The following is a 10,316-nucleotide window of genomic DNA, read 5'->3' as shown; positions in this document are numbered from 1 at the left end:
ATATATCAAATGAACTTATGAAATCGAAAGGAAGTTCTTGTCCTAGATGGCACAGCTAACTCAGGAATGAGCAAAACTAGAGTGGAGCATTCTCATGCTCACTCTAGTGATCATGCCAGTGAAACATGGTGATTTTCAAGGTCCTACGGGGATTAAAGATCTAAGATTTTTAGAACACTTGAAATATATCTTTTCCTAAAACATCTGTAGTAATGTGCAAACTGTTTTAAATATTCAAGGAAAAAAATAGAAAGAGCCCACTATGGGGTAAAAGTTTTTGTTTCTTATAAGGAAATATATTTGGCTATTTTGAAAATTTGTAAAATGAGTCTGACTTCTACACTCCTTAATATCCCTCACTGTGCCAAGCAGCACATGCCTTGTATTAAGGAGGCAAATAGTTACTTAATATTTGCCTTCTTTATTAGTATGTTTATGGTGTTATCTGGCACAGTGACTGTCTGTTTCAAGCTTATATTTCCAGCAAGCTGCACAGTGAACACAGCAGGGTCTAGGTAAAGATACATTGATGAAGTTTCACATGCTCGGTTTTGTTCTTGGAACTCAAGGTTCAAGAGCAACTTGCTGTGAGGCCAGAACCTTGTCCACTTAGCTTCTTGTCAGAAGACACACGTATGAAACAAAAATAAATGAAAGTTAGGTATGTCCTTTAAAACTTCCTATTTCTCATAGTTTTAAAAAGTAAATTATTGATACTTGTTTTATTTAGACCAATATGCCTAAATATAATTTAACACATAATCAAAATGAAAAATATTGAGCTATTCTCCATTCTTCTCATTTTGTACTGTCTTCAAAATAAAACATTTCATTCTTCCAACACACCTTAATTAGGACTAACTACATTTAATATTTTTGATTTTACACTTTTTAGTGGTGGGTGATATGTATGCCATAATACACATATGCACATAGGAAGGTCAGAAGACAATTTGTGGGTGTGAGTTCTCTTCTTTCACCATGTGGGTTCCAGAGATCAAACTCAGGCTTAGCTGCAAGCGCCTTTATATTTTAAATCATTAATAGCTGCATATACGTAATAGCAAACTTTACTGGACCACTCAGGTTTAGAAATAATTTGTCTATAACAGTACATAAAAATCATTCTCCAAGAGATAAGTTATGGTAAGCCTTCTTATTTTTTCATAAAATTATATTTAATTTAGAGTAGTATTATTGTTTATAAAAGTGTATTACCTTAAAAGTCTCTAAAAGTAGACTTTATCACAATAAGAACCATTACTTCTCTATGTCCTAACACAAAAAGGAGTTAAGATTATTCTGGAACAAACATCTACTTAGCACTCAATATTGTTGTCTTTCCACTCAAGACTTTTTAATTTAGTTTTCTATTCATTATGTAAACCTAACTATTTCTTGGCATAAATGAATATAATTTGAATAGTCTTAATTAATTACCTTACATAAATTTATATGGTCTGTGAATTATTTCTACATATAATTTCTAATCAGTAGGTTTGAGAATTCATAATAAATCTTTTTTTCATCTATTTTAGAAATTTAATTAATTGTTTCATTACTTAATATCATAGATTAAATAAAACTTCTATTAGTTTCTAGTCTTTCACTGGCTATATGTTGACTATGTCAGCGTGTAGGTGCTTGGAATACACAGATATCTTCAAGTTGCAGATTGGGTGATTTATAGCGAGTAGACATGTAATTGACTTGCAATTCCAGAGATCGAGTCTTTCAAGAATTTGGCACTGCATTTCCTGAAGGCCTTCCAGCTCAATCATAGCATGATGGAAGGGTAAGGGCACCCATGGAGAAAGAGAGGGAACTAAACCAAGGTCATACATTTTATCAAAACTCACTCTCAAAAACTGTATTAATCCATTCATGGCGGCAGAGCACTTATGAACTAATCACTTTTTAAGGACCCCAATTTTTAGTATCATTTCAAAGGCAATTATTTTCAACATCTGTTTTTTATCATTCTGACTCTTCTGCATGGGAAGTCATTTTATCCTTCTTTGCCCACTTGCAGGTAAAATTACCACTAATGTCCGTGTGTTTGTGTCTTGTGCTAATTCAGTCAGAAAATTTCTTGCCATTTTATTCATCTATGTAGCCATCTGCCCTGGCAGAATAAGAGCTTGCTATGGTGAAAATGTCCCCTGAAGATGTTACAATGAATTTAATTGCCAGAGGACCAAGAGAAGTAAATCCACTCAGTGCCACTGCACCAACTGTAGTGTGGAATTGCAAGGGAGAGGGGTGGCCAGTGCCCTAGTGGGGACAGCAGCATGAGAATCCATCCTGCAAAAGGCACAGGAGGAAGTCCTGGGCTTGGGGGCAACTCAACCAAATGCAAATGGCCAAAGTTACTGCCATTTACATATTTCCATTTTGAGACATCTTTCAACCCTTTCAACCCATATGGTTTTGATAATTATTTTTAAATGGAAATTCAGATAGCAGCAGGCAGTAAGTATTTGAATTAGGAGTTCACATGGAGAGGCTCAGTGGGACACTTGGCGAGCTTTATTTTCTCCTCCAAATAAACCAGGGGGGAAAAGCTGGCATTTCAAATCCTAATTGTAGCCCTCTGCTTCTTCTCACTCTGACCATTATTTCTTAAAATGTAGAAATGACTGTGGGCTGCACAGTCTGTTTCCTCTTCACCCCCCCAAACACATACACACACACACACACACACACACACACACACACACACACACACACACACAGACACCCTACAAGCATGGAATACTTATCAGAGGTGCATAGTTGGCAGTTTGCTTACATATACATAATCACAGGTTATCATAATAAAGGGCTCAAAAGGAGACAGCCATTTGGGCTGGAAAACTGAGGAGCAGCTACCCCCAATAGGACAATGCTTAGATAATTGTCTCAAGCCAGTATATACTACTGGTTTATCATGATAGCTCCCAATACCAATTCATAGTTTTCATAAGCTTGAAGAATATAAATTTTAGAATAACCTATGGGCTATTGTTATTTATAGTTCTTCTTTTTACTAAATAGAATTATTAAACAGAATAGTGTGTTTGTTCACTTTTTGGTTGAGTTTGGTGATGTAGCCCAGGGTATCTCCAACTTCCTATGTAGCCATCGAATTTATTATCCTCCTGCTTCAGTGGTTTGAGGGCTAGGATTTCAGGTGTGTTCCAACATGTCCAGGTAGAAAGAGCCATTCTAAAAGGGCAACACTTTCTAAACTATACGGGAAATTCAATAAGAAATGTCCTTTTTTGTAAACCGTCACTCTTCCAAGACATGCAGAAAACTAGGAACCACTGTTATAGGGCAGCGAATGATTTTGAGAAGAACACCAACATGAAAACCAGTGACTGCTCGCTGCTTGTTAAGGGATTAGTGAGCAAATCACATCATTTTTTGAGGGTTTCTTGCCATTGTTCTTTAGATTTATAGCCATTATTGTTCAATTAACAGAATCAGTGTGAAAATTAAATATTACAGACATAAAATGCTTTTAATTGATTTTCCTTCCTCTTTTGCCTTTTTCTACTTCATTAATGACTTTATCCTTTAGTGATTAGAAAAGATGTAGAAATATGGCTTAGTAGATTCCCAAGCCCTCCCATATGCCCCACTTTCACCATAGAGGTAGACAAGTTAAGTTAGAGTGCACTTGACTTTTGTGCTTGTGAGAGAACTAATTCGAATGGTTCTGGCACTGGTGAATCACTCATGAATCATTGTTTCTGTTAGATTACACATCATCTAAATTCAGCAGCAAGGGTAGTGCCTGTGTTAGAGCAGTGGACATTTAAATAATATATTTGAGAAAGAAACCGTGGAGAAAGGACTCAGATATTTTATACCTGTTGCACTAAAATTTTCTTCTTTTACATTCAGAAGGTTCAAGACTGACCCTCCAGCTGGGTTGTGCTGTTGCTCTTACTAAATAAAAATGCATGTAAGGACCATATTAAGAAGTAACATGGGCTTCACATGAAGGAAAGAAAGGGTCTCTGAATCTTGGCAGTGGAGGTAGAAGGAAAATAAGCTGAAAAACTCCTGAGGATATGGGAAGAAGGTGTCGCTTACTAAAGCATCATCTTGCATGCATGTAAGTAGCAGTGGAGGATTCTGTAGTATGATGTTAAATTGTTGCTACTACCTCTCACATATGATTACGGACAGTTTATTTTACCTACCAGCATTATACCAAAGGTGACAGCTAATTAAAAGGAAGACGAGTTACTTTTTATAAAAAATTTACTTTTGGTGAATAAATAGAGAAAATTCAAGATAAATGAGCATGCAATTGCCCTCCCTAAGACGTTAGATAACAGTAGCATAAGGAACAGTAATTAGAATCAATATAGGTTTTGTGAAGAAGGTTAGAGAGACCCACCTAATTACGACAATTAATGACACTGTCTAAAAAGAATCTCAAAAGGTCAACTAATTAATTTAACCTAATGTGCACAATAATGAATAATGCCCCAGACTTCAAATCCATTGGATTAAGTACAGGCAACACGAATGTTTTCTACCATCAGCCTTGAAATCCACCCACAAGTATAAATTGACATTAGTAGCTAATGAAAACAAACATCCCCAACAGAGCACACTGTCTACCATGAAAACACAAACCTGGAGTTGCTATTGAGCAAAGAACAATTTAAAACTTAAAAATCATCCAGGCTCCATCCCCATACATGCACAGCTATCAGTGCCACTAGCACAGGGTTATAGGGGAGAATGGGTGTCACCAGGCAAATTCCTCTGAGGTGAAATAATAGATTTGGCTTTTATCAATTATTTTGGTTTGAATAAGTAAATTAATTTCTCAGTCTCATTTCCTGGATTGTAGAATGGGGATCACCCTGCCTACTTTACAAATTTATTTGGATGATATGAAGGAACACATAAAAAGTTTGGACTTTGAATTTAGAACATATTGTGTCTTAAATATCATTGACTCTCCTTTATGAGGGAGTCTAATAAATTGGGATAGCATAGATTCTGTGTCCAGAAAATGCCACCCTGCCATCTACTGTAACTTTTTTCCTCTTAACTTCTATCCATTTAGTAGTAAAATGTAAATAAAATCAGTCACACCAGGTTATAGAGTCAAGGTTAATTAGGGATTGAAAAAATATTATTATAACTTAACCTACTGTTTGCTTTTTATTCTTTTTCTCCTTCAAAGAAAAGACTAAAGTTCTTGTTTGTAGTATCCTTAGCCACAATCAACTCACACTTTAGACCTGCTCACTGCTGCTTCAGTTATGACCTTTCCTTACAGGGAGACCCATCAGCCAGCTTTCCCCATCATCGCTTCCTCCTATTCCCAGAGACTAATGTGTTTCAGGAAATCTGCAACTTAACTTGTGTGAAAATAATAGAGTCCAGTAGGGTTCTCCGAATGAATTAGGTCAGGATAGGCTTTGCCTGTTTAATAAATCCAGCAAATCCTCCCCACGTACTTTTCAGTCATGAAGGCTGCTGAGTTTGAAGCTGATTGTCCACTTCTCCCATCTCATTCTTCACAGTCATCATCCAGGCAAACAAGAAGCTTTTTTTCATATATAACTAATTAAAAAAAAACATAATGCTATGCATGTTTCCCCTCATTTTTGCTAGTTCTTTGAGAAACTCATATAATGTATTTTAATCACACTCTCCCCTCCTCCACCAGCTCTGCCCAGATTCACCATCCGTTCCTTACCCAAATTTGTGTCCTTTCAATTTGTGCTGCCCAAATATTCTTGGATCTGGGACCATCCTGTGGAGCATGGTTGACCTACACAGGGGTCACATTAAAGTCATTAAAGAAAACTGACTTTCCCAATAGCTATCAATCGCAAATAGCTCCTCGGCTAGGGGCAGAGTTCACTAGCCCCTCCAGGCTCCACGCTTGGATTTTGTCTGGCTTGAGCCTGCACAGGTCTTATGCATGTTGTAGTAACTGCTCTGAGTTCACATGTGCACCTGCCCTGTTGTCCAGATAACACTGTTTTCTTTAGTCATTCATAACCTCTGCTTACGATCATTCTATTCTGTATTCCCCAGGGATCCCCTTTGAGCCACCAAAGAACAAAGTGTGACATGGGTGTCGCATTTAGGCCTGGGACATTCTGTCATCTCCTTTTTTCCGCTCCTTGACCAGTTGTGGGTCTCTGTGTTAATCACCATCTACTTCAAAAAGAACCTACTCTGATGGGGTTTAAAGATAAGTCACTGTGGCGCACGCCTTTAATCCCAGCACTAGGAGGCAGAGGCAGGTGGATCTCTGTGAGCTCAAGGCTAACCTGGTCTACTTAGTGAGTGCCAGGCCAGCTGGGGCTACAGGGAGACTCTGTCTCAAAAAGACCAAAAGAAAAAAAAAAAAAAACCTTCTGAAACTAAGTCCTTTGTGACTGATTTAAAACCATGTCTATATAGCAGCATAATAATAGTAGGCTCTCATCTAGGGCCTATGACCTATTGAGCCACATGTACTTGGTCCCAGTAACGATGCCCAGTGTGGGTTTCATCTTGTATAGCGGACCTTAAATCCAATTAGAAAGTGGTTGCTCACTCCATTGATATCTGTGCTACTCTTGTACCATTGGGCATATTTTGCCAGGCCAGTTGTTATTGTAGCTCATAGTGTTTACAGCTGGGTAAGACTGATGATTTCTTTTCTCCTCTGGTAGCTGGCATAGCACCTTCCAGTACTATTAAAGCTAGTCATTAGTGATAAAGCATCCAAGTCGGTACCAGATTGCTTTCTTCATGCTATATGATTCAAATATGTGTTATCTTCAGCAACAGGATCTTATCATCAAGTTCTGGAGGGTAACCAGAGTTTGGCAATAACTTATATTGTTTGGGAGTCTATGGGATCAAAAAGAGGTAAACTACTCCAATTACTTAGCTTTTTATTTGTTAGTATTGCAGTTTCTAGTAGGGACATTGTCATGTTATAAGGAAACTCCATTTAAAGTTTTTTTGATATATATGTATGCATATATTTTTAATATTTTATTATTATTTTAAAATTTTATTATTTTTATTTTATGTATATGTGTGTATTGCCTGCATGTAGGTAAGTGTACCCATGTCATGCAATGCCCGCAGAGGTCAGAAGAGGCTGTCAGATCCCTTGGGACTGGAGTTACCGGCTGTTGTTAGCTGCCATGTAGGTGCTGGGATTCAAACCCAGGTCTTCTGCAAGAACAACCAGTGTTCTTAACTGCTGAGCCATCTCTCCAGCCCCCTTATTTATTATTTTTATTTTATGTATATGAGTGTGCTGCCTGCATATGTGTAAATGCACCCGTGTCACGGAATACCCACAGAGGTCAGGTGAGGGAGGTGGATCCCCTGGAACTTGAGTTGTGGACAGTTGTTAGTTGCCATGTGGGTGCCGGGAATCAAACATGGTTCCTCTGCAAGACCATCAGTGCTCTAAACCACTGAGCCATCTCTCCAGCCTTGTATGTATATATTTTCTGAAGTTTCTGCAGTAGTAGGTTTCCATATGACTTCTTCAAAAGGTATTTAGTGTTAGTTTTCTCTCCATATAGTGCCTCCTCTCCTACCCCTACCACATGTAACTTTTCCTGTTCTAGTGTGACCCTTTAACCCTTGATACACTGCTGTGTTCTGTCTGCCCTCCCTCAGAAGGCTCCCCATGGGTCTTTACTAGTTTCCTTACCTCTATAGGTATTCCACATGAAACACATATATCCAAAGTTTCAAAGCTCACCATCTATAAAGGTGAGAAACATGGGACTTTTTTTATGCGTCTGTGTTACCTCAGTCAGAATGGTTGTTTCCAGTTCCATCCATTTATCTCCAAACTGCATATTCTCATTCATTATTTGTAACATCTGAATGGTATTTCATTGTGTAAATGTATGACATCTTCATTATCCGTTCAACAGTTAATAGACACCTAGGCTGTGCATTTCTTGGCTCTTGCGAATACAGCAGAATGAAGGTAGAGGAGCAGCTCTCCGTAGTAGGATACAGACTCCTTTGTGTGTATGTCCTGGAGTGGTCGGGCTGGATCACGTGGTTTTTTTCTAGATTTTTGAGGAATGTTTACAATGATTTCCACAGTGGCCACACTTGTTTCATTCCCACCAGCAGGGAGTATGTGTGCCTCTTCCCCCCACCTACTCCAGCATTTGTCATCTTCTGTTGGTTTGTTTGTACTTTTCCATACTGACTGGGGTAAGATGGAATTTCAAGACTGTTTTAATGTGCATTTCACTAGAGGCTAAGGATTTTGAACATTAAAAAGTATATCTCAGTCATTTTCATTTCTTCTTTTGAGAATTCTCTCTTTGGTTCCATGCCCCATTTTTAAATTTGGGTTGTTTCTTTTCTGGATTTTCATTTTTTTGAGTCCTTTGTATATTTTAATCACTAACTCGCTGTCTCTATCAGCTGTATAGCTGGTAAAGTATTTTGTACATTCTCTAGGATGCCTTTTCACTAGAATGATGGTTCTTTGCTGTACAGAAGCTTTTTAGTTGCATGGGATCCCATGTTTCAGATTTTCTTTATGAATATGCCTTAGAAATTTCATCTTTCACCTGCCTGTGACCACAGTGGGTTGAGGAGGTTGAGAACAATACGATTCTAATAGAGTTTTGGTAGTGGTGGTGATGAGATGTGAGACAGTGGGAACTGATGTTCAGCTAGAGTGTGACTATTCCTAGTTTGTATAAAGTGTCAATTTTCAAACAGTGAATACCACTAATTTTGAACTACCAATGTATCATTGAGTACAGAGTGGGGAAGAGATGCTACCCCTCCTATCTCATGAGATGTTGTGAGTCTATCTGCCATACCACTGTAAACAATGTGGAAACCACAGCAGGGGACGCAGTGGTAGTCACAGTCACTGTGGTTCTCGTCCTGTTGGCAGCAAAAGAAGTGACTGTCAAGCTGCTGCTGCTGGTGTTGGCAGCAGCTGTGGTGATGGAAGGCAGTGCTCGTGGTAATAACTATAGGAGCAATGCAGTGCTGATGGTGATGAAGGCAGTGATGCTGACAGATGGGGGAATTTGGCATGGATGCTCGTAGCGAGGAAGGCAGCAGTAGTGACGGCACTGGGCGGCTCCAGGGGTGATAGTGGTCCTTTTTGTATAAAGTTTTATGACATATAAAGTACTTTTGGATGAACTGCTTCATTGAGCTTTGGGAGAAATATCCAGGCTAACAGTACAATATTTTTGCAGAGTAAAAGACTGACTCTCAGTGGGTAATACGAGATAAAAATAGGGATTTGGAGTCTGTGAGCTCTGTTTTAGAATTCTAATTTTGCCCCTTCCTAATGGTACAACTGTGCATAGCTGTCTTTTGAGCCCAGTTGCCTCATCTTTGAGGGAATGGACCTATCATATTTTTCCTGAATTTTCATGAAATTATTAAAATACTGCAATTATTAAATTGCTATGATTTTTAAGGAAATTTATAGTACACATAAATGATACACTATTTTCATTATGAAGAAAATAATTTCTAACACTCCGGGTACATGTCTCCTATTAAATAGAAGGTTTATGTTTATTTCTTGTGGCATATTGTTTTGTTTTTAATCTAATAAATATGTACGTCAATGAATACCAAACCTAGTAGCATTTAATCCTAAAGACTGAGTACAGTTCCTTGGTTACAAACATTAAAGGCAAAAGGGATTATTTTCCTTATATAGTCCTTCGTTAATGATGCTAAGAAGAGAGAAGAGGAGCCAACAAATGGGAAGCTGGCTAGAAATAAGTGAAAACAGTACGATAGTCTGGGTAATGGATGAAGAAATCTTGCCCCAATTCTCAGAACTTGTAAATCCATCTTAAAATAAAAAAGAAGTCGGGAGGGGTGAGGAGAGATGTCTGAAAATATAATTCAATTAAGGATATAAGAATGGGAAGATTATCCTGGTATATGTGGCATTAGTCTAACCTCATAAATGGCCAAATGAGAAGAAGGCAAATATATCGCAGGCATACAGATGATGAAGTGATATGGAGATAGAGACTGACAATGGGCTGGTGTGGCCTCGAGCTAAGGGATGCCAGCAGGTACCAGAAGCAGTAAGAGGCAAGGAATGGCTCCTCCCTAGAGAAATGTGGAAAGAATTTTGTCCTGTGGACAAATTGCTTTCTTTCCTTCTAATGTTGTTAGGATTTCTGACCTCGTGAGTTAATAGTCTATGTTATGCTATCATAAAAGCCACAGCCTTGTATCATCTCCCCCCTCTATCATGGTTTTCCCACTTAAGGTGCCCCCACCTCCCCCCCCTTCTTCCTTTCTTCTTCCCCTGCTCCCTTGAT

The sequence above is a fragment of the Nannospalax galili genome, unplaced genomic scaffold (assembly GCF_000622305.1).
Source record: "Nannospalax galili isolate Female #2095 unplaced genomic scaffold, S.galili_v1.0 scaffold278, whole genome shotgun sequence".
NCBI classification, from domain to species: Eukaryota; Metazoa; Chordata; class Mammalia; order Rodentia; family Spalacidae; genus Nannospalax; species Nannospalax galili.
The sequence above is the reverse complement of the archived record's forward strand: the minus strand, read 5'-3'. Positions refer to the sequence as shown.